Raw genomic sequence first — 13,806 nt, forward strand, 5'->3', positions numbered from 1 at the left:
GGCTTGAGTGTGGAATCATAGACATGACCCCAAGGTTGCCAGCTTGAGCAAGGGGTCATTCGCTCTGCTGTAGCCCCAGGGTCAAGGCACATATGAAAAAGCAATCAATGAACAAACAATCAATGAACAACTAAGATGCCACAGTGAGGAATTGATGCTTCTCATCTCTCTCCCTTCCTGTCTGTCTGTCCCTCTCTCTGACTCTCTCTGTCTCTGTCAAAAAACAAAAAACAAACCAGAAATACTATTGTTAGTTTCCTTGACTATTCTTTGGTATGTGATGCCCCTAATGAAGATTAATAGTCTCTATACATTTTATTTTATTTTTTTATAAATAAAAGGTTACTTTGAGCCTGACTGGGTGGTGGTGCAGTGGATAAAGCATCGGACTGGGATGCAGAGGGCCCAGGTTCGAGACCCCAAGGTCACCAGCTTGAGCAAAGCTCACCAGCTTGGACCCAAGGTCGCTGGCTCAAGCAAGGGGTTACTCGATCTGCTGTAGCCCCACGGTCAAGGCACATATGAGAAAGCAATCAATGAACAACTAAAGTGCCTCAACAAAAAACTGATGATTGATGCTTCTCATCTCTCTCCGTTCTTGTCTGTCTATCTCTATCTATCCCTCTCTCTGACTCTCGCTCTTTCTCTGTAAAAAAAAAAAAAAAAAAAAGATTACTTAGGAAGCTAGATATCATAATTCATTGAGAATTCACTAAGGCCCCTTTGGTAATGTTTAACCCAAAGGCACACCTCATTGCCACACAATTTTTGCACTGTTGCCCACAGTGTGCAGAAGTTTTTGCTCTTGCTAAATAAAAACCACAGGCTGACTCTAGACTCTGGAGCAGATCACACTAAATGATGAATAAATGATTTGTGGAACTAGAGGTAAATTCTTGCCCAAATGCTGAGTTTGTGTCACTATGGTCCAAAGGTTTGTACCCAAATCTAGACCTAAAATAGTTTTAATTCTTTCTCTACTTATTCCCTAAAGAATTTTAAACTTTTTTTTAACTTGCTGAGTTTTGTCCATGAATTAGCCTAATTTCTCTAAAACCTTCTGTCCTTCTTGGACAGCAGCCTTGATAATCTCAAGATTTTTTAAAAAGTTGTCAGAATGAGATCATGTTAACTACAGCGTGTGTTACTGTGATCTCTGCTCCCCGTCCCTTCCCTGTCCTCCAGTGTTCTTCAGGGTTATCCCTGAAGATTCACAGGTTCTAAAGGCAGAATCTGTGACAGCTGAGAGTTCTCAGTAGAGCTGGGCATTTCCCTGGGGCCTCTTCCTTACTTACATCAACTGTTCCAGGATGAGGTCAGCCATCTGCCTCCGAAATCCAAAATGATTATGGCAAATTTCTACACCAGGTTGCCTTTAATCTCTACTTTTAACATGGAAAGCTCCTCTTCTTTCACTGAGCTCTTCTCAAACGTAACAGAAAGATTAGCATTGTGTCTGCTGCAGTCCAGAGAGAGCTGTTGAAATATCCAGTGTTTGTGCTTTGATTTGAGGTCCAAATATTTGGTTTGGGGAGATAGGCTTTATCTTAGAGTTAAGTTCACCTTCTGCCCTGGCTGTGCCAGATGCCACTTTATACCTTGGCCCTTAACTTACTGGGTCTCTCTTTGGGTGTTTTTATTCCAGTGCCTGGACTTATTTCAGACTCCTGGAGGGAGCACCGCCAAGGCCTGGGCTCAGCCCAGCTGAGAGCCTGGTCAGGAGAGGGGGCCCAGGCGGCTAGTGGGAAGGAGTGGGAAGAATCCACGCACTGGAAATGAGTCTTCACTTAAATGCTGACCCAAATTCACTATACATTTACCCTCATTTCAAAATGTACTGGAGACACTATTCATTTACACAAATTCAACAGGCAATCTTTTGCAAAGTAATGAGTTTTATAAATAGGTTTTGTAAAATCTAGCATAATTGGCCCTGGCCGGTTGGCTCAATGGTAGAGCGTCGGCCTGGCGTGTAGGAGTCCTGGGTTCGATTCCCGGCCAGGGCACACAGAAGAAGCGCCCATCTGCTTCTCCACCCTTTCCCCTCTCCTTCCTCTCTGTCTCTCTCTTCCCCTCCCGCAGCCAAGGCTCCAATGAAGCAGTGTTTGCCCGGGCGCTGAGGATGGCTCTGTGGCCTCTGCCTCAGGTGCTAGAATGGCTCCGATTGCGGCAGAGCGAGGCCCCAAGATGGGCAGAGCATCGCCCCCTGGTGGGCATGCCGGGTGGATCCTGGTCGGGCGCATACGGGAGTCTGTCTGACTGCCTCCCTGTTTCCAATTCAGAGAAATATAAAAAAAAAAAGCTAGCACAATCATTTAACTTTTTAACAATCTGTGTTTTTATCTATTGGGTTTTCTTAAAGAAAGGCTCACTTCTATCTACTAAGAGGTAAGAGAAAGAAACCTTCAGCCCAGAGAATTAAAGTCTTAACATTTTGTGGCTTAATTTGCCTTCTGATTAGAATGATACCTGTATTTGTTCAATTACATAAGCTATTTTGCCCCCATGTGGTTTGGAAAAGTGACAGTTGTATGCTCTTAGTATGTGATAGCTTGGGGTACCTTCTACCACTGTGACTGCACTGCCCTTTTCTACATATCTGGACAGCTGTCTGGGACATGAGCTGGCATGGGGGTCTGGGGCCCATAAGGCCCAGTGGGGGTGTAGTAGCTCTTCTCAAGAAGACCCCAGGAAGTTAATTCCTTCCAGTCCGTGTCATGAGCTAGACAGAAGTGACTCTGAAATGGACCCAAACCCTAGGGTGACGCCCCTTTGGCCTACCCTGTAGGGGTACATGAGACAAGCTGACCAAATGATTAAGGATAAACCCTCGAGTGAGACCACCCATGCTCTCTAATCCAGGCCTGGCCAACCGGAAGAGGCTGCAGAGCCTCCTATGGCGATGCTGCAGATGCTTACCTGGGCAGGAGCACTTCCATCTGGGTTCTCCTCAGGCTGGAGGTCCAGATGTGGATGATTCTCGCTGTAAGGTGATGCTCAGAGTGGCTCAGTGGAGTGTCTTTGTCATGTGGCAGCACCAGGAGGAGACCCCCTGCATTTCCCACGTCAGGCACCTCCAGCACTCCCACCTGATGGCCCACAGGGTCCTGGAACTGGCCTGGAAGTTCAGTGGATAGGGGAGTAGATTTGTCCCAGTCGCCAGGGGAATCAAACAATGCCAGACCCTGGGAAGGACCAGCTCTATTAGATAGAAACAATACACTTTATTAACAGGGTGTCCACCTCACTCTCAGGAAGCAGTTTGAGGCCAAAAACCATTAGGTGCTATGATTACCTTCTCTGATCCTAGGACCTAGAATTTTGAAGATACCCTTATAAGGCTTGAATAACAGGGCCTGCAGTGGTTGGGCATGATGGGGACTATGACACATGGGAAAACCATAGACCCTGTCTTAAAGGGAGAGCCTCTACAATCTTGGCTTAATATGGCCATGTGGGGACCCAGCCTCTTGTGCCAGATCTTCCTAAATTTGAGAGAAAGCCATAAACCCAAATGCCATCTGACATTTTTCAATTTTAAAAATATTGCATAGGCCTAACACAACAATCTAACAGGCAGATTTGAGCAGATAATTTGTATCCTGTGACATAAACAAACAGGTCTCCAGTTGGACAGCTGGGAGCTTATGGGCAGAGGCAATGGCTGGTCAAGGACAATTCCAACCCACTGGGCAGAGCACGTTTTCAGAAGTACATGATGGGACAGGTAGCAGCAGACACAGATGGCAAAGATTGCTGGTGAATGCAGAGGCAGTGGCCAGACCCAGTGAAAGGGCAAGGAGGACAAGTAATGTGGAGCAATCCCGGCAGTCTGGGAGACCTGGCAGCCTCTGGGGAGCTCCACCTGATCCCTTCCCTGGGAGGACAGCAAGCCCTGGGCCCCAGTGTTGGGTACATCAGAGGTGGCTGGCCACTAAGGCAAAATCTTAGACTCAGTAGGGAAGACAGGGCATGGGTCATACTTCTTACTCCATCTGTCCAATAGAGGTTGTTTACTCAACCTCTATTATGTGCCAGCCACCGCGCAGTGCATGCTGGGAGGAACAAGAACATCCCCGCCTGCTGCCATCACACAGCTGACAGTCAGCTCATCCACACGGGTCACAGCAGCAATGGGCAGGTGTTAGGAATAAGAACTATATATAATACATTGTAAATGTATATTTACTTATTCAGTAGATGTTCCATTCCCATCTTACTTGACCTCTACTAATAATTATTGGCTGAATAAACAAAGGAATAAATTCACTGAGCACTCATAATATGCCCTGCATGGACTCAAAGCAGGAGGAATAGCAAGCTTTCTGAATGCCAAAGTTTCTAAAACACTGATTTAAGTTGCTTTGGCTTTCTTCTGAATGGGAACACTTTTAGTCTCACAAGCTGGAGAGAACTGAGCCTGGCAATGCGAAAGTGGAGGTGTGTGGGACAGGGTGGCAGGGTCCCTTTCTCCCTTGCCTGCTGGGACCCCACTGAAGTGTCCATACCACACACCCATCCATCAGGATGGGGGCTGCCTGGCACGTGCTGGCATGAGTGACCATCCAGCAGTGTGGGCAGGCACAATGGTGGTATCTCAGGACCATGACACTTTGGTGCAGGCATGCTCTCAAGAACCTTTTAGACATGACTCTCGATCTTCCATTCCTTTTCAGCACCAAACAGTGAAGCAATGTTCGTTGTATACGAATACTTGCCAGGGGAGGGTTTGGCCCAAACTCGCCCATTTACTAAGTGCACAAGGAAATGTCAATCGTGAATGGGGTTTCTCTCCCCCCTCTGCTTCCTCATGGTCCTCTCCTGGACCCCCACCTTCCCTTACTCTACACACAGAAGCCACCATAGAGAAACTCAGCCTGCCCCTTGCGGAGCAGACACTGGCCTCCTCTCCAGGTGCCTCCTGCTTCCAGCGGGGGAAGAAGCTCACCGTAGTTGACCTCGGCCAGTTGGTACATCATAGGGACCTGGAGGCCAAGGCCCTGAAAACAGGTGAAAGACAGGAGCTGAGTGTCTGTGGAGGGGAATCTTTGCCATCAGTCGCTTTGGAAAGACATGGTGCTTATGAGCACCAGCTGAGCAAATGCTGCAGCACCTCAATCCCATGCTGAGCCCCTGGACCCTCACCTGCAGGTGGGACACGGGCTGTGTGGCCAACACACGTTCGGGAGGGTGCTGAGGCATCCACGAAGCTGGGCAGTGGTGCGATCCAAATAACTTAACAACTGGTTCTCTGCTCTAATGACCATTTTCAGTATAAAAAAACGCTATACCAAAAGGTAGTTTATTATTTCGTACATTTAATACTTAAGTAAGAACAATAAAAGCGGCACACAAAACTAGATTATAAGAGTTTTAAAATATTGATGAAAAAATATTAAATAACATCTGACAAAAAAACAATAAAACTGTTATTTAAGATATCTCCATATTGCTTCTTGATCAGGGCACACCAGCGCAATCATAATATCTCAGGGGAATTTTGGGCACAACACACAGCTGAAACAAATGACAGCTTGTCACCCCCTGGTTGTTTGGCACTTTTCCTCTTTACGTTATAAAGTAACAAACACGAGGAAAATTAAAATGTAGTATTTCATCAAAGGTATAATGAGTTTTATGAAATTAATGAATAAATATTACAAGCATAGTTTTGTCAAGTTTTTTTCACCTATGGACGGAATGAACATTACCACAGGCGCTTAGAATACACTGTTGTGCAGATGAACATTAAAAAAGAGTGAGGAATATAAATTTGTGATTTACACATTGGGTGGCTGCCCAGATGCCCACCTTAGAGAGAACCCTGATCACAAGTGCCATTTTAGCAAAAGGTTCACTGAACTCAACAAAAAATTAGGTATCGGTTCTCCCAAACTGGTGTGAACCAGCTGAATCCCACCAGGGCAGCTGTGTCTGTAGCCTGCTTATTAGTATCTATTAGTTGCAGAATCATGTTTATGACTAGCTGTTGCTGAGGACCAAGATTTAATTCTTTTCTGAACATGTTGGGATGCTTCAGCTGTTCCAGATAGTTCCATCTGGGGACATTTCCCAGGAAGTGTTGGGCATGCCGGGCTCAGGTGGACCTCTGGAAGGGGCTGAGGGCTGCCCTGGGAGATGCTGCTCAGTGCTGGCCCCCCCCCCCCCGCCCTCACACACACACACCCAACTCTCCCCTGCCCCCCCCCCCCCCCATGGCTGGGCCTCAGCCCTGCCAGGGCCTTTCTTTACTCAGACAATCTTCCAGGGACCTCAGGGCGCAGTCTTTAAATTTACATCTCTCCAGACAGAGGGGGAGGCTGATCACTCCCCATGGCTGATTTTTGCCCCAGCCCTATCAAACACTTACTTTGTGCTCGGCTCTGTTCTAACTGCTTTAACAAACCCTCACCGACTTCTCCCACCAGTTCTTCTATTGTTATTCCCAATTTTATAGATAGGGACACTGAGGCTTGAAGAAGTTGTCCAAAGCCATGCACCATCAGTGGCAAAGCCACCATCCATTCAGTTTCACAAGATAGAAACCCTGGTCTTAACTAGGTGGCGCAGTGGATAGAGCATCAGACTGGGATGCAGAGGACCCAGGTTCAAAACCCCAAGGTCGCCAGCTTGAGTGCGGGTCACTGACTGGAGTGTAGGATCATGGACATGACCCCATGGTCGCTGGCTTGAGTCCAAGGTCACTGGCTTGAGCAAGGGGTCATTCGCTCTGCTTTAGCCCCCTGAGTCAAGGTACGAAGACTTGATGTTTCTCATCTCTTTCCCTTCTGGTCTGTCCATCCCTATCTGTCCCTTTCTCTGTCTTTGTCGCAAAAAAAAAAAAAAAAGATAAAAACCTTGAATTTGAACTCAAGCAGCCTGGTCCTAGACCCTAGGCTCTTCACTGCTGCACCATCTGCTCCTCTTCCTTAGAGGGCAATTGTCCATGGATTGAGAGCAGCTAATTGTGACCTTGGCCCTGTGGCAGCACGAGTTGAGGCAGGGAAATTTTTTAAATTAATTAATTAATTTATTTATTTATTACAGAGACAGAGTAAGAGAGAGGGATAGGCAGGGACAGACAGGAACAGAGAGAGATGAGAAGCATCAATCATTAGTTTTTCATTGCACGTTGCAACACCTTAGTTGCTCATTGATTGCTTTCTCATGTGTGCCTTGACCACGGGCCTTCAGCAGACCGAGTAACCCCTTGCTGGAGCCAGCGACCTTGGGTTCAAGTTGGTGGGCTTTTTTGCTCAAACCAGATGAGCCCGTGCTCAAGCTGGTACCTCGGGGTTTGAACCTTGGTCCTCTGCATCCCAGTCCGACGCTCTATCCACTGCGCCACCACCTGGTTAGGGAATTTTTAAGTCCATGTAGGGTCTCTCAAGAGGACAAACTTGTGCTGACAAGGAATAGGTGGTATTTGTGGTCGATAGCCACCTGACAGCCTCATTGAGGTGGACAGTCTTGTATTACCCACGCTCAGCCTGGAGGTCCACTCCTTGGCCTGGCCGGTGGTGTTGTTGGGTTCACTTAGATGCTGTTGGGTTCTCCAGGCTGCAGTCGGCCCACCAGGAGAATTGTTCCACAAAGCGAGGGGAGAGTGGCATTCCACATGCATCGGCTGGGGTTGCATAGTGTGGCGTAAAAAGCATGCAAGAACTTGCTCACTATTGGGTCTGTGAGAAAGGTGTTTGGATAAGTTGACAGTGGTGTGAGCAGGGAGTTAGCACAACTCCATTTGCACACTGCATTGCATTGTGGCCCCGGCAACTCTCCTCTTGTTTCCTGAGGTTCACCCACCACATACAGCCAGTTTGGTAAAGTCATAGCTAAACTGCTCAGCATTAGCCTGGTTTTACAGATCCACGGAAGTTGGTGGGGGGACATGCTAGATCTTGAAGCAACTGGAGCTGTGATTAGGTTGAATAGAAAAACTACAGACATCCGAGGGGCTGTTTTTCCTTCCACATGGCCTATCTGCTCTTCTCTCTTGAGATTAAGACGTAGAGACCCAACAGCCTTGGGTGGGAGCTGAGCCCCACTTAGGGCAGAACATCAGAGAGTTGCTTTTGCCTCAAGCTGTCATGATTCTCTTTTCTGAACCCCAGTTATCAACTCTCCTTAGAATTCCCCGAGATTAACTTTCCAAAAAAATATTTTTTTTACAAAATGAGTGTTTGTTATTTATAACCAAAATAATATTAACTAATATTCACTGACCAAAGTAAATTTGCAAAGCAAACATAATATGCTTCCTAAAACCAAGCTTGCCTAAAAGTTGGATTAGCCAAATTGTGCTTGAAGTCCTGGTTTTATACAATTCACAAGATCACCTGCTAGCCTTAGCTTGGACACAGGGGGCTAGCATCCATCCTGGGCCAGACTGGCAGCTGCCTCTGGGACATGATGACAGGGGAGGTAAGAGGTGTCTGTCACCCACCTGCTCTGCCTGGGGCTGAGCATCCTGGCACCAGTGGAGCTGCTTATTTTCAGAGTGACATTTGAGCCTGCCCAGCTCGTAGGTGGATGGGTAGAGCAGATAGGCGGCAGGAAGAAGCCAGGGTGGGCCTGATCTTTACTAAGGAGGCCATCCGCCCATGAGTATGACCCAGACTTGCCAGGACCTGAATTTTTTAAAATTGAATTTATTGGGTTGACACTGGTTAATAAAATTATATAGGTTTCAGGCATACAATGCTATAATACATATCTGTGTATTGTATTGTGTGTTCACCCCAAGTCAAGTCTCCTTCCATTGTCATATATCCCTTTTACCCTCTTCTTCTCCCCCCACCCTCCTTTCCTTCTCGTGATCCACATGCTGTTGTGTCTACGATATTTTTTTCTTTGCTTAATTCCCTCACCTTTGTCACCCAGCTCCCAAACCCTTCTCTTCTGACAGCCAGCGGTCTGTTCTTCACATCTATGAGCTCACATCTGTTTCTATTTGTTTGTTAGTTTATTTTGTTCATTAGATTCCACATGTGAGTGAAATGATGTGGTACTTGTCTTTCTCTGACTGGCTTGAACCGAAAGGGCAATGAACTGAAAATGAAAGTGCAGTGAGATTAAAGTGAAAGTGCACTGAGACAAAAATGATAATGCAATGAAAAATTGAAAAAATGAAATGAAATGAAAATGAAGTGACCCTCTCCCTTTCCCTCCCTCCCCCTTCTCCCCCTTTTCTTCATGCAGCCAGTGGCTCAACGGGTCCGAGCGTCAGTCCCAGGCTCTGAGGATGGCTTGGTTAGTCCAATCTTTGGCCTCAGGCACTGAGGATAGCTCTGTTGATTCAAGCATTGGCCCCAGACAGGGGTTGCCAAGTGGATACTGGTCACGGCATGTGAGGGAGTCTGTCTCTCCATTGCACCTCATGAAATGAAGTGAAATAAAAATGAAAATGACGTGACCATCTCCTTCTTTCCCCGTCCCTCTTCCTTTTCTCTCCCTTTTCCCCTCATGCAGCCAGTGGCTCAGTTGGTGAAAATGCAGTGAAACAAAAATGAAAGTGCAGGGAAAAGAAAACGAAAGTTTGCGGCCTGCCTGGCCCCCAGCCCCGGCAGAAAGCCTACACACAAGGAGGGAAGCAGGGAAGGGAAACGGGAGACTCTCCATAGAGTTCTAGGCTCTGGTTCTCCCTTTTGCCTAAGCTAGTATTAGCTGGGTTTTGTACTTTGAAATTAAGTCCCATGTCTAGTATGCATCCCATGTCTAGTCCATTCCCAGACATAATAACCACAAAGAGGAAGTTGTTCTTTGTCTATTGTTAGCTACTTCCTTTCGTGTGAATTGATATGTAGTGTACCTACCTCTCCGCCACCCCAGGTGACATGCAATGCAAAAGAAATCATTACAAAGCTTATCATTAGGGAGGCAGACTAGAGAAAGCCAAGAAAGGGGAAAGGACACAGTAAGAGAGTCCAAAGTGGGAGACACAGTGAACAGGACTTTCCTTCTGAAATTTTCAAAATATTTTTATGGCATTAGAGTCAAACTTTTACATTTTTACAGGTCTGGCCTGATCACTTGAAAAACTATTAGGTGGAGTTCCTATGTTATACCTCAAACTGAATTGATTCCAGATGTCCTGTTCATGGCCCTCTCCCCTCACAACTGTCCCCACATCCCCCAACGACAGGGCAGGAGGTGATGGCCACATTTATCCTGTAGCTCAGTGGTCCCCAACCTTTTTTGGGCCACAGACCGGTTTAATGTCAGAAAATATTTTCACGGACTGGCCTTTAGGGTGGGATGGATAAAGGTATCATGTGACCGAGACAAGCGTCAAGAGCGAGTCTTAGACGAATGTAACAGAGGGAATCAGGAATTTTTTAAAAATAAAATATCGTTCAGACTTAAATATAAATAAAACAGAAACAATGTAAGTTATTTATTCTTTCTCTGCGGACCGGTACCAAATGGCCCACGGCCCGGTACCGGTCCACGGACCGGGGGTTGGGGACCACTGCTGTAGCTCACTGTTAAGAGCTTAGCATTGTAATCAGGGCAGGCACATGGAAAAAAATTGTTATGCTGATATGATTGATAGAGCCGACATTGTTTGTGAATATAGTGTGCACTTGGCTGCCCACCGCACCTTTCTGCCGTCTTCAGGGAACATCACTCCCTTCTTTTTTTTTTAATAAATAAATTTTTATTAATTTTAATGGGGTAACATCAATAAATCAGGGTACATATATTCAAAGAAAATATGTCCAGGTTATCTTGTCTTTCAATTATGTTGCATACCCATCACCCAAAGTCAGATTGTCCTCCGTCACCTTCTATCTAGTTTTCTTTGTGCCCCTCCTCCTCCCCCTTTCCCTCTCCCTCCCCCCCCCAACCACCACACTCTTGTTCATGTGTCTTGTCTCGTTTTTATGTCCCACCAATGTATGGAATCATGCAGTTCTTGTTTTTTTCTGATTTACTTAGTTCACTCCATATAATGTTATCAAGATCCCACCATTTTGTTGTAAATGATCCAATGTCATCATTTCTTATGGCTGAGTAGCATACCCTAGTGTATATGTGCCACATCTTCTTTATCCAGTCTTCTATTTATTTATTTTTTTACAGTGATTAAAGCCTTTACACAAACTCTTGGCCAATACAACAACAATTCATAAAAGACTAGTGTCCTTCCCGGCCAGGGCACACAGAAGAAGCGCCCATCAGCTTCTCCACCCCTCCCCCTCTCTTTCCTCTGTCTCTCTCTTCCCCTCCCGCAGCCGAGGCTCCATTGGAGCAAAGATGGCCCGGGCGCTGGGGATGGCTCCTTGGCCTCTGCCCCAGGCGCTGGAGTGGCTCTGGTCGCAACGAAGGGACAGCCCGCAGTGGCAGAGCGTCACCCCCTGGTGGGCGTGCTGGATGGATCCGGTCAGGCGCATGCGGGAGTCTGTCTGACTGTCTCTCCCTGTTTCCAGCTTCAGAAAAATACACACACACACACAAAAGACTAGTGTCCTTAACATGTTCACCAAGTCCAAGTTGGCACCAACACCATTCCAGATCCCTGCAAATGCAACCCAACCCCAGTTCAGTCCGTTAGGAGCTGTCACAAGGAGCAGGAGTCCAGGAAAAGTCCACATCCAGGAAAAGTCAGCATGGCACTGGAATTGTCACAATTCTATACTTTGCAGCTCACGTTCAAGTCCCAATGACTGCTGCTTCTAGCTGGTAATGATTCAGGTAGACTGGAAAAGCCATCTGCAGCATGTGTGGAGATGGAGCTTCTGTTCTCTGCCTGGAGAGATGAGACCAGGTTGCTTTTCCCTGGAACTCTGCAACTGTGGCTTGGTAAAGAGATCCTTGAAATACACTAAGCTGGGTGGCAAAGGTAGATTCATAATAGAAGTTGGCAAAAGGGGGAAAGAGAGCTCTAAATTAGGAGTAGGTCCCAGCCTGAAATGAGTAGGGCATTGAGGTAGGAGGAATAAAGGAAACACGATATATTAAACAAAGCAGCAGAAAATAGGACTATCAACACCTACAACAGAGATCTTCGAGGAAGATTAAAAAACCTGACTATTCAGGCAAGACATAGTTAAGTGGCCCTTGTGCAAATGAAATCAGTTTACCTGCTTCTTGGAAGAAATACCCTAGGTTTGTCCACAGTGTCGTAGATGGGGCTGACAGCCCTGGGCACCTTCAGCCTTCAGTGGCAAACCCCAGCATTCTGGGCAAGGTTAGGTCATAGGTGGCTGGACACTCCCCTTCTTTGTAGGCAATGGCTCTTCCCCCACTGCAGCCATGTGGTCCTGTGGGTGCAGCCAAGCATAGTATGTGGGTGGTTAACGCAAGCTTAGAGATCAGAGGACTTTACCTCCACAGCCACAGTGCTTAGCTTGAGTAGGCATGTAACCCAAATCAGGATACACAGGACCTTTTCATGGGGTTTTAAAATACCTAGGGGAGCCTGACCAGGCAGTGGCGCAGTGGACAGAGCATCGGACTGGGATGCAGAGGACTCAGGTTCGAGACCCCGAGGTCGCCAGCTTGAGCGCAGGCTCATCTGGCTTGAGCAAAGCTCACCAGCTTGGACCCAAGGTCGCTGGCTTGAGCAAGGGGTTACTCAGTCTGCTGAAGGCCCACGGTCAAGGCACATATGAGAAAGCAATCAATGAACAACTAAGGTCTCACAACGAAAAACTGATGATTGATGCTTCTCAACTCTCTCTGTTCCTGTCTATCTGTCCCTATCTATCCCTCTCTGTGGCTCTCTGTCCCTGTAAAAAAATAAAATAAAAAATAAAATACCTAGGGGAAGAAGAAGCAAAGAACTTTCCTTTTAGGTGATAAAGCCATGATGTGACCAAGCATTCTCAATCGACACCTCCCTCAAAGTATAAAAAATACTAGCCCACAAAGAAAAAGAGACAGAGACAGGGAAATTTGAGTTCAGGCTTTAAAATTCCTGACCTTCCCTAGTTCTGTTTTCCTGAGGCTGAGTTGTTAGGCTTTGATTCTCAGGACTACACCAGTATCCTACAAATCACCCATCTGTCTTTTTTTCCCCCCTTACATGAGTTTGAATTCAGTTTTGTTTTTGTTTTTTACAGAGACAGAGAGAGAGAGTCAGAGAGAGGGATAGACAGGGATAGACAGACAGGAATGGAGAGGTGAGAAGCATCAATCATTAGTTTTTCATTGCACATTGCGACACCTCAGTTGTTCATTGATTGCTTTCTCATATGTGCCTTGACCGTGGGCCTTCAGCAGACCGAGTAACCCCTTGCTTGAGCCAATGACCTTGGGTCCAAGCTGGTGAACTTTTGATCAAAACAGATGAGCCTGCGCTCCAGCTGATGACCTCGGGGTCTCGAACCTGGGTCCTCAGCATCCCAGTTCGATGCTCTATCCACTGCGCCACCGCCTGGTCAGGCTGAATTCAGTTTTTATTGCCGGCAATCAAAGAGTCTTGATCAATATATTAATTGTCTGGGGTCTATGTTGGATTTGCCTGGGGGGCAAACAGAGAACCCAAACGAAAAGCCTGTAAATTGGGAACAAACTAAGAACCAATAGTCTTTAGGAAGGCCATGGAAAAAAACGAGAGGAAAATTTAGAGGGATGAACATATTTTGTTGATCCTTGTAATAATAACAGTTATTGTTACCCATGAGGTGAGTATTACCTTCACATTCCAGGTGAGAAAACTGGCTTGGCAAGGCCACACAGAAAGTGGCGGGTTTTAAACTTCAGTCTGGCCTGACCTGTGGTGGCGCAGTGGAAAAAGCGTCGACCTAGAAATGCTGAGGTCGCCGGTTCGAAACCCAGGGCTTGCCTGGTCAAGGCACA

At 46.7% G+C, this 13,806-nt stretch overlaps 1 long non-coding RNA gene across 2 annotated transcripts in view; it reads left to right on the forward strand.

The window, feature by feature from the left end:
* The window catches only part of LOC136326762 (uncharacterized), a 76,414-nt gene that overhangs the window by 23,021 nt on the left and 39,587 nt on the right, over nt 1-13,806 (forward strand). The gene's annotated exons all lie outside the window — the stretch shown is intronic.

This window comes from Saccopteryx bilineata, chromosome 1, assembly GCF_036850765.1.
Source record: "Saccopteryx bilineata isolate mSacBil1 chromosome 1, mSacBil1_pri_phased_curated, whole genome shotgun sequence".
NCBI lineage: Eukaryota > Metazoa > Chordata > Mammalia > Chiroptera > Emballonuridae > Saccopteryx > Saccopteryx bilineata.